This window comes from Mustelus asterias, chromosome 14 (assembly GCF_964213995.1).
Source record: "Mustelus asterias chromosome 14, sMusAst1.hap1.1, whole genome shotgun sequence".
NCBI classification, from domain to species: domain Eukaryota; kingdom Metazoa; phylum Chordata; class Chondrichthyes; order Carcharhiniformes; family Triakidae; genus Mustelus; species Mustelus asterias.
The window spans coordinates 94,391,691-94,409,091 of NC_135814.1; the positions used below are offsets into that span (position 1 = coordinate 94,391,691).

At 42.4% G+C, this 17,401-nt stretch overlaps 1 protein-coding gene across 1 annotated transcript in view; it reads left to right on the forward strand.

Annotated features, from left to right (window-relative positions):
• The window catches only part of spag16 (sperm associated antigen 16), a 926,172-nt gene that overhangs the window by 907,684 nt on the left and 1,087 nt on the right, over positions 1-17,401 (forward strand). The gene's annotated exons all lie outside the window — the stretch shown is intronic.

Consider the following 17,401-nt stretch of genomic DNA (forward strand, 5'->3'; position numbering starts at 1 on the left):
AAGCAGAGATATATGAGTTTGAGATGTAGAATGTGTGCTAAGGATGGAAATGGTCATGTTTGAGGAGGGTGAGTGTGAGGGACAGGTGTGAGAGGCAATTGGATAAAGGTGAGTGTTGTCTGTTCAGATGAAGATTTGAGGAGGTGCCTGGAAATATATTAATACTAACTGTTGGTATGTGATGGAGGAATAATACAGCAGCTTGTCTTTTACCTTCAGCAAGTCTATTTTGCATCCAACTCGTCAGAGACACAAACTCTATATAAAAGTCCACAACAGCTGTTCCAGCTGTGTCTATTAATACTCTTTTGGAAGTTGAGCCCATAACCATAACCTGTCTTTAATAAGGCAATTAGTTTAACAATATAATTATCACAGTGTGTACTTGCAGATGCATTGACAGATTTATAAGAGAAAGGAATATGTAAACCTGCAAGATGTGTCAGAGGAGCAATGTGCAGGAAAACACTCAAATAGTCAGAAAAGATGGCTATCACCTAAAAATGGAATGGCACCCATCTTTTTTGAACATGAGGTCATTAAATCCTTTATGGCGCTAAATCCATGTCCTGGGCACCAGATTCCTAGGAGCTACTCTTTCAGAGACATTCCTGTTGCTCACAGCCTGTGCTATTTCCAGCCATGCCTCTTTCACTTGGCTGGCTGACCTTTTCCCAGCCAGCTGATGAGGGGTTCTCTCCTATCCTCTGACTGACTCCAGCACGACCTCAAGGAAAATGTCAGAGATCTAAGACAAAGGCAGCCTCTCAACGCATTCCTTTCATTCTCTTGTTTTCAGAATGCTTCAGCAGCAAGATTTTCTGTAGCTATTCTGATCCCTATTGCGATGCCTTCCTTGACAGTGTGCAGGCCAGCATCACATCCATACTCTGTGACTGGCCAGGAAATCCCGAAGTGGGATGCTAATGCCATGGTTGAGTTCAAGAGCCACGGCCAAGCCTACTTCAATTAACGATTGGTTCCCATCTTTTGGGCAGCATTTCCATAGAATGTGGGTCAATTTTGTTCAAGGTTTTGGGAAAATAAACCTATTACTAATGTATATTTATTATGTGTCTTGTTAAGGATGTGTTTAAAATTCAGCTCTGTAAATGGTGCCGATCTGTCTGCTCCAGGCAGCCCACATGATGAGAATGTAGCAAAATAATTGATCCTAAATATTGGGATGTTTGTTTTAATCTGAGCTAATGCAGCTTTGTTTATATTTTGGGTTGTCCCCTGGGATTTCAGAGTAGAATTTGATTAGATTGATTGACAGAGGCCGAGTCATGTGCTAATAGGAGAAGCTATACTTTCAGAGACAAGCAGGCATTTTTTCTGCTTGGGTCTAGAAGGAGCAGAGGCTCTTTTCTTTTTTCTCTCTTCCTCTCTCTGGAGACTGTAGTTTGGGACCTGGTAGAAAATAAGTATCTCTCTCCATGAGTGTTCTGGAGACTAGAGGGCCAGCAGCCTGCATACCAGCACAAAAGCCCGCGTTGTCTGCTAACTGATTTTGAAGCGGAGTTTAAGGCTGTGAGGAATATTGCTTAAATTGGAACTAATAGAGATTGACTAGCAGTTAAGAATTGTGTCTTGCCATGTTCAAGTATTTAAGTGGGTGGCACGGTGGCACAATGGTTAGCACTGCTGCCTCACAGCGCCAGGGACCTAGGTTCAATTCCAGCCTCGGATCACTGTCTGTATGGAGTTTGCACATACTCCCCATGTCTGTGTGGGTTTCCTCCGGGTGCTCTAGTTTCCTTCTACAGTCCAAAGATGTGCGGGTTAGTTGATTGGCCATGCTAAATTGACCCTAGTGTCAGGGGATTAGCAGAGTAAATATGTGGGGTGACGGGAACAGGGCCTGGGTGGGATTGTGGTCAGTGCAGACTCGATGGACTGAATGGCTTCCTTCTGCCTGGTAGGGATTCTATGATTCTATTCTATGAATCGGTAAAAGTTATGCTAATTATTTTTGTTTTAGTTAAATTGTATTGTTAAATAAAGTTTGTTTTAATAAAAGTTTCCTGGTATGTAGATGGAGTCACATCTGGAGTGAAACACCTTATCCTCACACTAATGTCAAAATCAAAAATAGTTAGGGTCTAATCTAACTTCTTAATACACCTTGGAGTTTCTGATCTGGTTTCTAACACTTATTCTAAACTTGAGTGAAGTCATCAAGTGCAGAAAATGCTGTGAAAATTGCTAAGCCCTTTCTTTCACTGCCAAATACAATAAGCTACAGATCTAGGTAATACTCGCAAGTGGACTACAGTTCAGGACACAGATTGACCACTGCAGCTGTTTTGGAGTAGAGCCCAGGAGTGTGTATCAAACTTATTTTTCTTTGTCTTCTGCCTTTCCTAACAATAGCACGGTTCGTTCTAGTTGTACAGTTTCAAGGTGAGCCTGATCGATACTAAATTAGTAGATTTAGTGTTCTGGTTTGTGACTTCTTTGTTATCTTGCTGAGTTCCATGTCCAAAATTGTGACTTTTATCTGTGCTTTATTGGTTTCCATCAGCAGATAAAAGTCTGAACTATGTGGTTATCTGAACAGGCTGTGGTTTTTTCCCCCATTTGCTAACATGTCCAAAGTTAGAAGTGGCTAAACTAACTTTTAGCAAAAATTCTATACTTTGTAGTTTGGACAACAGAAATGTGCCAATTACAGACCCACTTTTTAAATTTATGGACAAGCACCTGAAGCGTGGGGGCATGATATACTGTGCCCAAATGATCCAGATGGTGCAATGTTGTTGAAGACTTTGTTCAGTGGGCACACTTGTTTTAGTATGAGCCTTGTAGTAATTCTGTTGGCTGTTTTGGTAATGAGCACCACAGGAAAGTTTAAGTATGCTAACAGGAATCTTTAGCTTTCAGTCACCGTGAACGCTTTTCTTGAATTTTTGATTGTCACAGAAATGAGAACTGTGAAGAGTTTCCAAATGTCTCCTTATTGTGCCTTCTTATTGGTTCCTGTAAGGATTTCCTCAGAGTGTGATCTTCAGAGCTAGCATGACTCGCAGCTTCCGTTCCTCCTTTCTAGGGAGTGGCAAATGCCTGACTCATTCATACAGCAGGAGAAGCAACCTGAAGTAGTTTGCAAGAATAGAAATGCAGGTGAACTTTAAGGAATATCACATGCATTTTTATGATTATGGAAGCTTAGTCTTTTGTCCTGGGTATTCTCATGAGTGGACCAATGCTTGTCACTTTCAAAAGCAATCATTACATTTAGGAGTGTGTTCGGACTGCTCAGTATATAGTTATCCAAAAATGCAACTGAACTTGTGAAACAATAAAATGCTCTTGTGAACCACACCGTAAATTGAATCCTCACACAAATCAATTTTTCTGCCAGCAATGTGACTTTATCGTTAATGGTCAGCTGCAGCCCTTAAAGAGCGACTGCCTCACTGGTACTTTTTTCTTCATTCTTTCAAGGAATGTGGGTGTCACTGGCTGGGCCAGCGTTTGTTGTCCATCCTTAAGTACCCTTGAACTGAGTGTCTTGCGAGACCATTTCAGAGGGCAGCTGAGAGTCAACCACATTACAGTGGGTCTGGAGTCACATGTAGGCCAGACCGGGTAAGGACGGCAGATTTCCTTCCCTGCAGGGCATTAGTGAACCACATGGGTTTTTACAACCTTTGATGATAGTTTCATGGTCACCATTCCTGAGGTTCGCTTTAAATTCCCAAGCCGGCTCTTTCCAGCCATTCACTCCAGTGGCCCAACCCCACTGCGGGTTTCACAACGGTGAGGGTTAAATTCAATGGAAAACCCCCTTGTCAACGGCAGGACCAGAAGATCCCACCATTGGCCAATGGCCTCAGCCGCCATGTAACACATGGCAGGTTGCATGGAAAATCCCACCCAGATTTATCATTTGGATTTAAATTTCAGCAGCTTCTGTGGTGGGATTTGAACCCATTTCCCAGGACATTAGCCTGGATCTCTGGATTACTGGTTCAGTGACATTACTGCTATGCCACCATCCAAATATGCTGCAAAACAAGTTCACTGGGCAAGCTTTTCCTGTGCCATAATCCAATAAAATTAAGGGAAGGGAATAATTTGGGTACAAAACTGACATATTCTCAGAAGCTGAAATCCGAAGACCCTGGATGACAAAGGAAATATAGGTTAAAATAATACAGGAAAGGAAGGCTTATGATAAATGTCGGGTGCTAAATAGAATTCAAAACAAGATAGGATACAGAGAGCGCAGGAGGAAATTGATTGAATTGTTGTAAGAAGAGCAAAGAGAGAGGATGAAAAATGATTAACAGGTGACATAAACTGGAACCCAGAAATCTTCTAAAAAACATTTTTTTAAAAAGGCTAAATTGAGGAAAAGTGCAGGAGATTAGGGACAGCAACAGGAACATGTAACACTTCCCATCTTCGGATTTAGGGAAGTGGAAACTCAGGAAAGGAACCCCAGCCTCCCAGTCCATGAAGAGGTCAGGGAGCAGCCACTCCACAATCCAAAGTGTTTCCGAGTGTGGCTCTGTTGGAAGAAGTTAGTTCTTGAACTTGTTCTGTGTTTCACTATTTAAAAATATAATTCTGGCTAGCTTTGGAACAGAGACACTCTGCTGTAGATTTTTGACTCTGTGTGATAGTGTGGAACAGGTGACAGCAAATAGCCCATATAAATCTCTCTCTCCTGTCAACAGAAAGAAAATAAAATCCCTTTTAAAACAGGCTGCCGATTTGCTGACACTTGTTTTATGCTATCACTCAAAGTCAAAATCCACTTTACTGAAACTGTCAGAATGTTTTACCTCAGATCCCTTACGACGAGCAGAAAGACAAAGGCCGCAATTCTACAATCCCGCTGTGCTAATTTTTTAGCACAAGGAACGGGAGATTGCCACGTCGGCCGATTCGTGGGGTTCGTGCACGCATTCACGCCCCGCTAGTGTCTCCCAGTGCCGGATTTCCGGAGGCATCTGCTCCACGCCAGAAATCGGCAGATGATGCGAAGACCACTAAAATGATCATTTTAATCTCATTTAAGTAGGATTAGCGAGCTCTAGACTGAAATCTCCAAGCCTGCTAGCATCTCCCTCCCCCGCCAGAGTGGTTCGCTCCAATGGGAAGCTCCCCAATTTCGGGGAACTAGTGGCCTGACCCCGCTGAAGTAAATGCAGCAATCGGGGCGCCTCAGAGGGTCGGGCGGCGGGGGTGCCCCCCCCGGGCATTGGCACCCTGGCAGTGCCAGCCTGTGTCCCCTGGCACTGCCCAAGAGGAAAAGTGCCAGTGCCCGGGGGCATCTTGGCACTGCCCATCAGACATGGAGCAGTGCCAAGGGGGGGGGGGGGCAAGGCATGTGTGGGACGTGGCCTAGGGGGTTGGGCCTGATGAGGCGGGGCCCAGGGAGTGATTGGTGGGGGTGGGGGTTCCCGCACAGGGATCGGTGGGGGAAGACGGGAGGCCAGCAATCGGGCCAGGCTGGGGGAGGGTTCAGCCGACGTGGGGGACAGCCAGCCTGCTTGGGGGTGGGGGGGGGGAGGGGCAGGACTGTGGAGTGGGGTAACTGTGGGGGGGGGGGAATTAGTGTCGATGGGCGGGGGCTGGAGATCGGGGTGGGCTGGGAGGGGGGATTGGGGCTGGGCCCGGGAATGGTCAGGGGGCCAGCGATTCGGCCATGGGGGGTTGGAGAGCCGGCGTTGGGGGGGACATGGGACTGGCCAGTGATCAAGCTGGCCAGCAACCGGGAGGCCGGCAGTGCAGGGCCACTGCACATGTTTCGATCTCGGCACTGACACATCGGCACATGTGCAGTGGTCTACTCAGCGCGCTGATTCCAGCCTCTCCAGCGGGAATAAGCCCCACCCCCTGAAATTTAATGATATTCACGCTGGTGGCCTCTGCAGTGTGCAGAGTTTGGGAGATTCTTCTCTGAACACTGAAAAACCAGCGTGATTTACTCCAGTTTTCATGCAGATTCGACACTTAGAATTCTTTGGGGAGAATTCCGCCCAAACATTTCCATCTATTTACATAAAACAACCCCAGTTTCTCCAGTCTATCCCATAACTGCAATCATTCTTAACTGGAACCATTCTAAACCCTCTCCAAAACTTTCACATCCTTCCTAAAGTGTGGTATCCAGAATTGGAAACATTACCCCAGCTGGGGGAAATCTATTGTGTTGTACATGTTTAACATAATTTCCTAGCTTTTATACACAACACCTCTATTTCTAAAGCCCAGTATCCCATTTGCTTTATTAGCTGCCTTATTAACCTGCCCTGCTGCCTTCAAAAATTTACGTGCAGCATCCCCAGCTCCCTCCCTTCTTACACCCCACTTTAAAATATCCATTGTATCATTTAACATGTATTGGACCAGATTCTGCAGTCAGCAATGAAGCCAGGACACTTGCCTCTTCCTAGCAAGTAAGTCGCACTGAAAGATTGAGTGATTTATCTGGTCAGAATTTCAATTCTCGTGCTGTGCAGGGATGGTGCAGCTGATTGCAACATTCCTCACTGAACATTCACAGGGTGGAACCATGGTGAAGCCATCAGATTATCCAAGTAGCCGATCACGTTAAAGGATTTTCACAGACTACCCCCACCTACAAAGAGAATGCTAAAAGCATTAAAAGAAGACCACTTTTAAAAAAGAATTCCACAGAGCAAGTTAAAGATTGGGCGTACACACGCTAAAGTATTTTAACCAAATACTTCTTTTAGAAATTACCTTTTTAAATTAGCTCAAAAAACTCTACTAGTTTATCATTTAACATCACCCCATCATTATAAGATTATTTTTTCATGGTCAGTTCTGCTGTTCATCAAGTTTTTTTAATCACATTGCCCAGTTACAGCTAATTGAACAACATGCTTTTTAAGGGATCTTGACAGGTAATGAGTGGGGGAGAAAGTTGAAATTCTCATTAGTTTCCATGATTTCCTGCTCTGGGGAACACAGCTCAGCCTGTGTTAGGCCGTAAGTAACAGATCACTACAAAACCTGCTTCACCCCTTCCACCCACAATGTCTTCCTAGAAAAGTGCATCGCCTCACACTTTCCTGAATTGAATTTCATTCGCCATGTGTCCGTCCATTCCACCGGCCCCTCCATGTCCTCTTGAAGTCCATTACTATTTTGCCCAGTCCTTACTCCATTTCAGAGTTTCATGTCATCTGGTAATTTTGAAATTGTGCCCAGTGCCGCCAAGTCCAAACCATATTGTCCCATAGACTTCAACTTTGCTGACAATCCTAATATGTGATACCTTATCAAATGGGCCTTCCCACAGTCCAAACACACAAAATTAGCTGCTCTGTCCTCATCCACTTTCTCAGCCACCTTGTCAGAAAGCTCAATCAAGATAGACAAACATGATTTGTCCTTAGTCCGTGTTGGCTCTCCTTTATTAGCCTATGCTTGTCCAAGTGGTTATTAATTTTTCTCCCAGATTATTGTTTCTCTTAGCTTCCCATCGTTGATGTTAAAATAACTAAACTGCAATTGTCAGGTGAATTATTTTCACCTTTTTGAGAAAGGATGTAAGGTATGCAATCCTTAGATCCTTTGGCACTGCCTCTGGGAGATTATAGTTAGCACCTCTAAAATTTCTACTCCACTCTCAACATCCTGGGATCTAATCCCATCCAAACCAGGTGAAATAACCACTTCAGGTACTGCTAACCTTTCTAGTACCAACTTCTTATCTATTTTCACCTCATCCCATGTCCCAAAAGCCTCGTCATTTTACCATAGCTTCAACAAAGTCCTCTTTATTGATAAACACCGATGCAAAGTACTGGTTTAGTGCCTCAGTTTAGCCTGCTGCCTCCATCAATAAATCTTAGTTTAGGTCCCTGATCAGATCCATTGCTCCTCTGACAACTATTTTACTGATGTGGAGATGCCGGTGTTGGACTGGGGTGAACACAGAAGCAAATACCCCAAATAGCAAATATAGTATTCACTACCAAATAAACCTGTTGGACTTTAACCTGGTGTTGTGAGACTTCTAACTATTTTACTGCCCAGAGGCCTATAGAAGAACTTTGGATTTCCTTATCAACGAGCTACCAATCTACTCTGGTACAATCACTTTGCCCCTCTTATTTCCTTTTTCACTTCTCCTCTATACTTTTGATATTCAACCTTATTCTCCCTGATATTATGGGGTGGCACAGTGGTTTACGCTGCCGCTTCACAGCGCCAGGGACCCAGGTTCAATTCCCAGCTTGGGTCACTGTCTGTGCAGAGTCTGCACGTCCTTCCCGTCTCTGCGAGGGTTTCCTCCGGGTGTTCCAGTTTCCACCCAGAGTCCAAAAGACATGCTGGTTAGGTGTATTGGTCATGCTAAATTCTTCCTCAGTGTACCCGAACAGGCGACTCAGGGATTTTCACAGTAACTTCATTGCAGTGTTAATATAAGCCTATTTGTTACAGTAATAAATAAACTTTAAACTTTATCAAGCCGGCATCTCTCATGGTTCCCCTGTTCCTGCTTCATCCAACCCTGTAACCCCTTCATCATCCATTGAGCCTCTGGCTTTGGTTTCTGTCCCCCTTCTGGGATGTAAACTGTACCTAAACCATCTCCTCTTTGCATTTATAGATTAGAATAGAATCCATACAGTGCAGAAGGAGGCCATTCAGCCCATTGAGCCTGCACCAACTCTCTGACTGAGCATCTTACCCAGGCCCACCCTCTGCCCTATCCCTGTAACGCTGTATATTTATCTTGCTAATCCCCCTAACCGACACAGCTTTGGACATTAAGGGGCAATTTAGCATCGCCAATCTACCTAACCTGTACATCTTTGGACTTTTTTTTCTGCCTGACTGTCTTCTCGCCAATTTATCTGTGCCCGAACTCTCCTTAATTGGTGAAATTAGCCTTCCGCCAGTTCAGTATTTTAATTCTAGATTGTTCCTTTTCCTTAATCAGTTTAAACTTTATTTTATTATTTCATGGAATATGAGTATCACGGGCAAAGGCCAGCATTTATTGCCCATTCCTAATTGCCCTCAAGAAGGCGATGTAATGAGCTACCTTCTTGAACTGCTTCAATCCATATGGTGTAGTTATATTCATAGCGCTCTAAAGGAGGGAGTTCCAGGGTTTTAACCCGGTGATGGTAAAAGAATGGTGATACAGTTCCAAGTTAGGATGGTGTTTGACTTGAAGGGAAACTTGCAGGTGATGGTGTTCTCTTGTGGCTGCTGCCCTAGGCCTTCTAGGTGGTAGAGATTGCGGGTTTGGGAGATGCTATGATATTATCTTCACTATTCCCAAGATGTTTCCCCCCTATGACTTTCACCCCATGACTAGTTTCATTCCCCAGGACTAGAATCAGAAATGTCTTTTTCCCCATTAGACAGGAGACATAATGATGAAGAAAGTTGTCCTGAACATTCTTAATAAATTCCTCCTCCTTTCTGCCCTTAAGACAATCTCTGGGAGACAGTAAGGTTTCCCATTATCACTACTATTGCCCTGGGGGGTTGGTTAGCTCAGTTGGCTAGTTTGTGAGGCGGAGCAATGCCAATAGTGTGGATTCAATTCCAATATCGGCTGAGGTATTCACGAAGGTCCCACCTTCTTAATCTTGCCCCTCACCTGAGGTGTGGTGACCCTCAGGTTAAGTCACTACCAGTCAGCTCTCTCTCTCTCTCGCTTTCAGATGGGGGAGAGCAGCCTATGATCCTCTGGGACTTTGGCGACTTTCATATTCACTCTATAGTTCATATGCCTCTCAGTAATTTCCCTGCCAATCTGTTCCTCCATCTCCTTCCCACTATTTAGTGACCCATAAAATACACCAAGTAGCATAATGGTTCCTGCACTCACCTGACTTCCCTTTAAAGGCATTTGTGCTAATCACCTTAACCAACCCATATGGTGGCAAGTTCTACATTCCTAGTACTCTCTGGATAATGACATTTCTGCTAAACTCCTTCTTGAATAGTATTGATTGTCTTATCTTCATGGCCTCTAGTTTTGGACTCTCTCAGATGTGGAAACATCTTCTCCACATCAAAACTCATCATGATGAAATTTTAAATCGAGACCTTGTCTGCCCATACAGTTTGACATTTACTCCTCAATCAAACATCACTGCAAACAGCTTTTCGCTATCTGCTGTTATCAGATTAAGTGATTTTGTGGGATCTCACTGTGTGTACATGTTGTCTTTTGTGTTTCCTATTTTTCAATAGTGAGTGTATGCCAAAAGTATGTTATTGACTGTAAGATGCTTTGGGATGAGGTGAAAGGCATTATATAAACGCAGGGGTTTTTTTGGCTTTTTTCTATCAGGTTGCTGAGCTCTCAGTCTTCTCTTTTCTGGAGAAAAAAAAGCTTCAGCCTGTTCGGAATTTGTCCAAATGGATTTGAAAAGGGCTGTTTCAAATCCAAGATCAAAAAGAATATGCTAATTTTGGAATAATATTTACCCTGGGGTGATAAAAGATATGTTTGTGCTGTTATACCCAACTATGAGGTATCGCCACCCTGTGAAATAATAGATGTTTAGGGAACCATGGTCATTATTACAGTGCATCTGCAATGAGTTCAAACAGGGGAATCCTAATCATAAAATTGCAAGTACCAGAGAAATTGAAAGTTGAAACAGAGCTTGCTGAAAACACACAGCAGCCTTTTCAGAGTGTGAAAAGAGAAGATACAGTTTAATGATTCCAATGCAGCCCCTATTCAGAACTGCTTTCATAATGTAATGTGTTATTTTATTTTCTGTTTTCGTTTTGTCAAAAAAACATTTAGTGATTTGCTCCATTTCTGACTGTTAAGAGTGTCTTAGGTTCATAGCATTTGCACTGAACAGCTTAGCGACTTGTATACCAAAAGTATGCAATTTGTTTTAGGGAAAATTATACTTCAACAAGCTTTTATAAAGATATACACATTCCATCAATTCTAAATTGTGTGTGTTTTAATTTGTAGGATTTTGGTTATCTCTGTGGTTGGTATATTCCTTATTTATTCACAGGAATGACATTATCGGCCTTCTATTATTGTCGTGTCTTTTGAGTTCTAAATGCCACTTAAGCTCCAGTATTGTGATATTTACTTTGAAGAAAATTTGCATTTGTCCCTTGGTAATAAACCCAGTAGGAAAACTGCTTATTGAAAAAACCTTTTCCCAATATACTACACATAACAAATGGTTTTCGTGCAGAGATCCATCTCATTTCCTCATGTTCAATTGGATCCCAGGGGTCACAGATTATTCAAGAATCAAGACGTTTTACAAGCGATTTATTAACAAGGCACACTTCAAATTCAGAAGTACGCATGACCTGTAACAGGTGAGGATGGTTTACAATCCTGGATTGAATGGACTTGAGATGGGTGAGGCAAAGTGGTTTGATCTCCATTGATTTCTCCTCTGGTTCTCTCTCCAGCTGGCTGGATGTGTTAAGACAATGCTAGCATAGATCCACTTCGAGGGACATGATCTTTCCTCCTGGGCTGCCTGTTTATACACATTATTTTTAGGGCTGATGGATACCTTATACCAGTCAATCATTCAATCACAGCTTCCCATTCAATTGTTCAACACCAGGGGGTGGATACCCAAGTTGAGCCCCTCCTATTCCAGCTCCGAGGAAATGAGACCATCCCTGGCCTGGCCTATCTCTTATATGGACATCTTGCTATTTTCTTTAGACAGTTTGTGTTAGATATTTGGATATGAGGTTCCATTTTATGAGGCCCAGGAATGCCTACACAAAGGTCTGTGCTTAGTTATGTCCTTGGCAGAGATAGCAGCCCTTGTGAAAAATCCTGACCATGCTGTTCTGGGTCTGTGTCAGCTCTGGCAGGCTGCTGAATTAAAGAGAGCATGGATTAATTTCTTCAGCGTTAATAAGGCCATTATCCTATCATTTCTTTCACCCATCGAGTGTCCTGAATACTCTGAGAGTGGCTCTAAAACTCACAGGAGGCCAGTACAACAGATTTACAGAGTGCAATTGGTGTCTTTTCCAAGAACAATTCAATTCCTTACTGTTTTCAGTTATAAAAAGGGAGGACTAGCATTGATCCAGCTCCTTTCACCACCTTCGGATTTCCCAAAGCACTTCATATTCAATGAAATACTTTTGAAGTGCGGTCACTGTGGTAATGGAGGAAATTGAAGGAATGTCTTGGAAGAGTTGAAGAATTGAATTGTTGTCTACAGTATTCAATGTTTTCCACAATGTAGAGGCTGAGCTTAGTGTCAGGATGATGGATTAAATACTCTTTCCAAACACCTTTGGCTCAGTCTGTTCTCAAAAAAGCCCAGAAGGAGCATTAACTTTAAAAAATAAAAGGCAAGAGAATTCGCCTGACACAAGGAATGCACCTGGTAGATTCCAGACTTTAATCACTTTATTACCTTTTAGGACCTAAGCTGTCAGTAATTTATCCTTCGACAAGTGCAGGCCATGTTCACCAATGCCCCATGTAATTGTGCGTATAACTTTAGAAAGTCAATCATCTTTGAAGTTTGAGCTATAAAAACCTGTCACACACTAATGAATTGTATTTAAGTACCTGGACCAAAATAGCTGGAACCATGTAGGTGCATCTATAGTTACCGAATGGCAGTGATAAGATTCTGAATTGAAAACATTAGTGAAGTGGCTCACCAAACACAACATAACTTGAATATTGCTGAAAAAGCAATAAGCTGTTGAAGTTTTTCATCTTGCACTCATCAGGGCAGATACAAGAATGCCAAATTTCATAGGGAGCAACAATTTGTAATGCGTAACAAAGAGCGATGATTGGTTGGTAAGTCAACTCTGGTCGAAGCATTTCCATGGAGAATTCACCAGGGAACTATTGTCCCCCAGACTTGTATTTAATTCAAAAAGGCAGAATGGCTGGAAATGTTCCTTTTGCTTGCAGAGGATGGGTCACTGTGTTTGAATATAAACAACTTCTAACAAGCATAGGTGAGGCATATTGTAAGTCGAACTGATAATCTTAAATTGATTGCTAGTGTAAGGCTCAGGATTGAGTACAGGCTCAGGATTGTTCAGTGAGTGCTATCTAATTGCAGAAGCATATCTAACGTGAAACATTATGGATTATGGTCTGAGTTTTATGAGCATGGGCTGGTTGACGAAGGTCATTATTCTGCCTATTTTGAAGAGCCTAAGGGACGTGCTGTTTGATGCAAATACAATCTTTGGGGCATTGGGCCTACACACCTGACATCACACAAGCACTGAAATTCACATACTGCATTACTCATCTGTATGGCAGACATCCTTCACCATGTATGTGGAAAACTCAGAACTGGTTGTAGCAACTCAACAATTTGACCAATTCATGTGGTGCAGAATAAAATGGGGTGTAATGTGATATCACTTTTGTGTGTTTTGGTCAGCCCATAATTACATAGATGTATTGAACCATGATGATGAATCCTATCTTATACAGCACAAGGCAGCTTTGTTACACTTACACAAGTTTAACAAACATTTTTGTAACTTGCTTTTGATCTGGGCTGTGTGATCATACTTGGCGGTGGATCCAGTGAATACGGATTTGGACCCATCATAAGAACAGTGTGCATTTTGTCAGTGTAGCACACTGGATTTCTATTCCTCTTCAGGAGGTAAGAAAGAAAGGGCTTGCATTTATATAGTTCCTCTCAAGCACATCGCAGCCGATGATGTGTGGTCACTGTTCATATTTGACAGAACATACCAATGTAATTCATACATTGCAAGAATCCCCAAGCAACAATAAGTGAAATTACCAGATAAGCTAGTAATATTGCTGGAGGTTACTGTGGGTTAATACACTGAGAGAACGTCTCTGCTTTTCTTCAAAACATGACAAGGCCACCTTTTATATCAATTGAGAGCACAGACAGAACCTCAATTTAACTTTGCATCCAAGGGACAGCACCTGCAACAGTGTAGTACTCCTTTAGCGCTGTACTGTAGCATCTGTCTGGTTATCGGGATGCTCGCTTGATTGCACAATCCTCTTGCCCAGGGGTGAGAGCATTGCTACATAATCAAGGTTAATTTCTACAAAGGTATTTTTTACAATAGAGCAGAGAGGCGTTGTGTGTGCTAATTGTGGAAAGACAGCTCCTAGCTGCCCTAATGTATGGGTGAGGCAGGGCATGAATTTCCAATTCCTGCACCAGCTCCATTAGAAGATATAAAATCAAGCAAGTTTGTTCAAATGATTTTACCATTTTAAAATTCCAATCATTTGGCTTTCCAATGAGAACTGAAAGTGCACTTTAACATTGAAATGTTTAGTCACACTCAGACAAGAGAGGGGGAGAGGACAATTGTTTTTAATCTTGTGGGAGCATTTAAGATCAAGTGTAATGATTCAATCTATTATCTGGATGCAGTTTCACAACTCTGGTAAGATCACTTTTCGATTAAGATCAATTCTTCTCTCACAGCATTAGGTTGACCTTCTTGTGCTTTGCCTGCTTATAATGAAACTATTTTATCGACCCATACTGGGGAAGTATGTCGGCAGATTCACTGCCTCTCATTAGAACACAGTGGACTGCAGTGATTCTTTATCTATTTCTTTTACCTAATGTTCTTAGTTGCCGTGCATTCAATCCTTGTGAGCCCTGTGTTTGCTTCTAGGGGACATTTGTTTGCTGCTGATGGTGTGTTTATGTACCTGGGATAGTGGGGCTGTGTCTGTTCCTCAAACTGTTAGTATCAAGAGCAAAGAGCAGCCGGAAACTCGATGTGAAGCCTTCACCGGGATCTGTAATAAATACTAGAACCTGCTGCATTGGACACCCCCATCTATTCAGTAGCTGGTGCTGCGTCAGGCTTTGTTCTGGCTGAAGAAGCTAGCTAGTTATTAAAGGCTGGTAAACAGTGTGAATTTATCACACTTAACTGCAGACGACAAAATACACCTCTTGCAAAGGTACTGGAATATTCATGGCAATTACTGAATAAATCTTTTTCGATCTAAAGTATGTACGTTCATGTATCTCTCTGGCTGCCTCAATTGTGCTGCCTATTGATAATGGGGAGGGGATTGATTAAAGTTTATGTGTTATACCCCACCCCCTTCCATTATTTATGTTGTGTGCAGTCAAAATCACAGTATTGAGAGCAATTTAGTTTCAATTGAGCAGCAGGACAATTCCCTGGTCACATTTACATACAGAAGGTCATTCAAGGCTCACAGTCTTTCTTGCAGTCTCAAGTGTCTTTGATATTTTAAATCTGCTTCCCAGATTATTATTCATATTGATTCATTGGTGTCAACACAGCACACTTCAACTTAACCAAAAATATACCAGACACGTCGCTGCTCGAAAGGGATTGCATTATGAGTTGCAATACATGCCAGCCCACACCTACAGCCTTATTTATATACAGAGGCCCCCATATTGGGCCTTGAAATGAATTCATTGATTTTCCGCTGAGTGCAGCTCATCATTATAACATTTAGTTCATAAGCAGAGGGACATTAGCCTTCTGAGTTCTGGTGAGAGAGATTCATTCCCTATTAAAGGAAGCCAACACAATATTGAAAAGGGTTTCAACTATTAATGTCAAGCACAATCATTGGGAAAACTGGCAGTATGTGGGAGTTTATTAAATGGCGTAAAGTTGGCTGATTTACAGGCAGTGTACAATGTGTATCCTGCACAAGAATGGTATTAATTGATCTAACCGTCATGTACGAGACTGCGGGTTGCATTCGCTGTCCATGTTTCCTTCCACCTGGCTGCACCTGTGTAAATGAAGGTGCATCTATTCTGGCCCACTTAATTGGTGCTGGTTCTATGTGACAGTGGACATTCTGTGCCAGAGAGGTTATCCAGAAGCAATCTCTGAGGCCCAAATTCACAACCCGCCTCTGTCAAAACAAAAAGTGAGAGAAAATATATAATAAAATTCACAGCAATAAATCATAAACAAGGCCTGGTATCAAATGAACCACATGGGATTTTCACGGTAACTTCATTGCAGTGCTAATGTAAGCCTACTTGTGACAATAATAAATAAATTTTAAACTTTAAACGAAACTCAACTCTACAGGAAAAGTCTTCAGGCCTTCGCTCATTTTATTGACACAGTCATTGGACTCAGCCATTCAGATCCTCCAGCCTGTTCCACCAAACAGTTGGATTACGTCTGATCTGTATCTGAAATCTATTCAATCTGTATACAGCCACATCCCATAATATGTTTACCCAACAAAAATCTATCAATCTCAGTTTTGAGGTTTTCAGTTGACCACCACCACCAGCCCCCCCCAACCCCCCACCCCAACCCCCCAGCCTCAACAGCTGTTTGCGGAGTAGATTTCTACTACCTGGTAGTTTAATGGTCACCATTCTGGAATGCTCTTTATGTTAGTGTCCCTGCCCCTGAACCAACGCTCCAGGTTGAGGCTGCACTCCACCAATGGAGTGCTCATGACGTGGTTTGACAGGATGATAATAAGCCTGTTAATCTGTCCAACACTTCCCCACTAGTCCCCAAAGGAAAATAATGTGTGTGGAGATATAAAACCAACATGGTCACAATTTACTGAGACTAGTTTCTTTAATTCCAGATTTATGAGTTAATTGAATATAAATTGCACCAGCTGCTGTGGTGGGATTTGAACTCATCCCTAGAGCATTAGCCAGGACTCGGAGTCCAATGACATTTCCATTATATCACGGCCCCCTTTGCTGGCAGGAGATGTTTGCTGACATTACTTCTAAGTGACCTACCTCTAATTTTAAGGTTATCCCTTTCTTCTGGGCTCCTCCACCAGAGGAAATAGTTTCTGTCTATCTATCCTATAAACTCCTTTAATCATCTTAGCTATTTCAATTAAGTTATGTCATTAATCTCCTATACCCAAGGAAATACAGACTAGTTCTAAGGAAGCTCTCATAATGTAACCTTTGTAGGCTGATCTCAAATGCAAGTTCCAAGGATTCAGCGGAACCATGCAGTTATAGAATCATAAAATCATACAACAGAGAATAGGCTATTAGTTCCATCCAATCTGTGCTGACTCTTTTCAAGAGCTATCGAATCAGTCCCTGCTCTCTCCCATAACCCTGACTTTTCCCCCTGAAGTTTTAATCTAATTCCTTTTTGAAATTTACTGTTAACTCTGCTTCCACCAACCTCTCTGACAGTGCATTCCAAATCGTAACAACTCACTGTCTAAAACAACTAACCTCCAGTTTTATACCATCTGTGGTTCCCAATTCTTCTGGCTCTGGATATAATTTCTCCTTATTTACTCTATCAAATGTTTCATGATTTTGAACACCCTGAGTAAAACTCTCCTGAGAGTAAAACTCTCCTGATACTTCCATCCTTTGAGAGGAACAAGCCCAGCTTCTCCATGTAACTTAACCACAACGCTGGTATACCATTCAAAAGC